General features: G+C 38.4%; 1 long non-coding RNA gene across 1 annotated transcript; it reads right to left on the reverse strand.

The window, feature by feature from the left end:
- Nucleotides 1–399: 399 nt before the first annotated feature.
- Nucleotides 400–1,243, reverse strand: LOC104968242 (uncharacterized). The gene is made up of 3 exons (XR_800813.1): nucleotides 1,164–1,243; nucleotides 923–1,003; nucleotides 400–464 (listed from the first exon to the last, which is right to left on the reverse strand). It is a non-coding gene; the product is annotated as an uncharacterized lncRNA (long non-coding RNA).
- Nucleotides 1,244–2,520: the final 1,277 nt, after the last annotated feature.

Genomic DNA, 2,520 nt, shown 5'->3' on the forward strand with positions numbered 1-2,520 from the left:
TGTTTTTGCTTTATATGCTTTTGCACGCTTTCTTATAATGTTTTATTGTTTCTTGTGCTTCTTGCTGTATTACCTGTAAGTCACTTTGGGTATGAAATGTGTATATACAAATACATCTTTATTGCATTGCCTAAAAAAAAGCTAAAGAAGTATTTGAATTTGACTGGAGATGTAATGCACAGCAGTACAGACTAAAAAGATAGCTATCAATGTCTGAAAATGTAAGTGTTTCTCAGTGTTTTTTATTGATATGTGGCAAAGCAAATGGTATATCTCACTTCTTCCTCTCTAAAGCTGCTGTATCTTTTAAAATCCTAAAGCTTGTTGCTGCAAGTATGTTCACCACCTTATAATCATTAAGAAAATGTGGGAATAGTGTAGTGTGTGCATCAATCAATCACCTTGGAAGTGGTGACCAGCCGTCTGTGCATGATGCTGCAGGGCTCTGATGTGCTCTGCTCCACCTTAGAGACGTACAAAACAAATAAACAATTAAGATGAAGTTGCAATCAACATGAATGCATCTTTCATAGCCTTGTGTACTAAGAGAAACAAGCACACATTAAGGCATACAATGACTTGACATATTATGGTCTTGAGAGCTCATACGGAGAAAAAAAATGCAAGGTTTACAACTCTTCTTCTTTTCTTCCAAAAACAATAAATAATTCAAAACCATTTCAAACATAACCAGTTCTCCTTTTAATGTGCAAGTTATCTTTTCTAACGGATGACTGAAGAACATCTGCCTTGCTTATCGTTTACAGAATCTATTGTCTTTTTACAAAACAATGCAATTAGTCTTTTGCAATGCAGGCAATAAAACTGCTATTATTCTTTCTTCCTGCATATTCAAACATATTAACAAATAAATAACACACGCACCATGTTACACCATAATAACAAGAGAGGGTTGTTATACCTGAGTTAGTTGGAAGATGCTGAAGTGGGTCTGAGCTGTGACTCTGTTGGTATCGGAGGGAGCCATATCTCTGGAGTGGTCCTGAAGTAAAGACGGAATAACACTTATGCAGGAATATGTATAGGGTACAGAGAACTGGTCCCAACAGTAACTACTGTCGGACTACGGTACTGTCACTTATTCCAATTGGAGCCAATGAACTGGCATGGCTGATGATACAGAAAACGTAGACTTTACTGACCTGAGTCCATCAGAGCTCTTGGACTAGGCCAATCAGGTCTGAGGTGTTGTCCAAAGTCTTCTCTGTAACCCTGAAGAACTAAGCATTCAGAAAACGGTTCAAGTCAAACAGTATTAAAGCACAACTGGCTTCTGTGCTTTACTGCAGTACAACCTTCAGAAAGGATGTTGTGGATGTTTACAAAGATATATGACTAGAACAGTTATTTGATTAGGGCTGTGTAGGAGTTATCTAACACCTTTATAGAGTTAAGATATTCCCTAATGCACAGTAACAAAGGCTTGCTCCTTTTGCCCATACATTGACCAAAGAATGCAGTGTTTAGTGTTGATGTGCTGATGCTCATCTCATGCATTAAACATTTCTTTTTTTTTTTTTCATCATGCAAGTTAAATGTTTGTTTTTTTCAGCAGCTTGCATTTTCTTTTTCTTTCATGTTGCGTGGGCTGCTGTTCCTAGAATAGAGGGCATCCTTATCAGTGCAAGAACTCACTTTGCAAGTCAGGTAAAACAACACAAGGGTATTTATAATCTTCAACTCAACTTTAACCATTTTCCGAAATAAAAGTGTTGAGTTTTGTTGTTGGTGTAAAAGCATTTAATACAGTATTCAGGTCCATCGACAGGAAAAGCTCCCACTGAAATCCAGTCATTTAAATGTACATCAAATCATACTGTATTGTGTGACATGAACTTATTTATAAATGATCAATCAGTTACAGGAAAGGTCTCCCTGTTGTTGACCACCGTTTTATTGATCAGTTATACAGGGGCATAAACAGAGTCATTAAAGAGGTCATGCAGTAGCAGAGGTAAAGCCCTCAGCGGACTGACCAAGCCCCCAGGAAGTGCGCCGGACTGATGAAAATATTTGTTGAATCCAAACGGCGGTACTACAATTTCAGTCTGTGACGTCACCCGGCCCAGAAATACTTTTCCCCATTGACTAACATTGGGAAAGAGACGTCTATAAATCAGCGGGTAATTAAAAAAAAAAAATTAACTACACAGTATGAACTATTTTATAGCCCTTATTATAATCATTTGGTCCTTAAAGTTGTAAAATGCACTAAAAGCTGAATCTAGATTTATTTTCTGTCTCCATTCATTCTAGTGAGCCGAGAGTGGGAGCTCCAGGGGCGGAGCTTAAGGGGCGCATGCTCTGTCACTGTACATACAGGTTCTGATGGGTAATCTGTGAAGTTTCGCTCTCTCAAAAGTTGGGCCATTTTGTCCTCATGCGCCAATGAGCAGCTCTCATAGGAAAGAACGAGACCTCGCCTCCGACGCTGTATCCAGTTCTTATTAAACATCCATGGGACACAATTAAATATCGTCCGCCACAAATGGATTTCAA

The sequence above is a fragment of the Notothenia coriiceps genome, unplaced genomic scaffold (assembly GCF_000735185.1).
Source record: "Notothenia coriiceps isolate Sejong01 unplaced genomic scaffold, NC01 NC01_scaffold00038475, whole genome shotgun sequence".
NCBI lineage: Eukaryota > Metazoa > Chordata > Actinopteri > Perciformes > Nototheniidae > Notothenia > Notothenia coriiceps.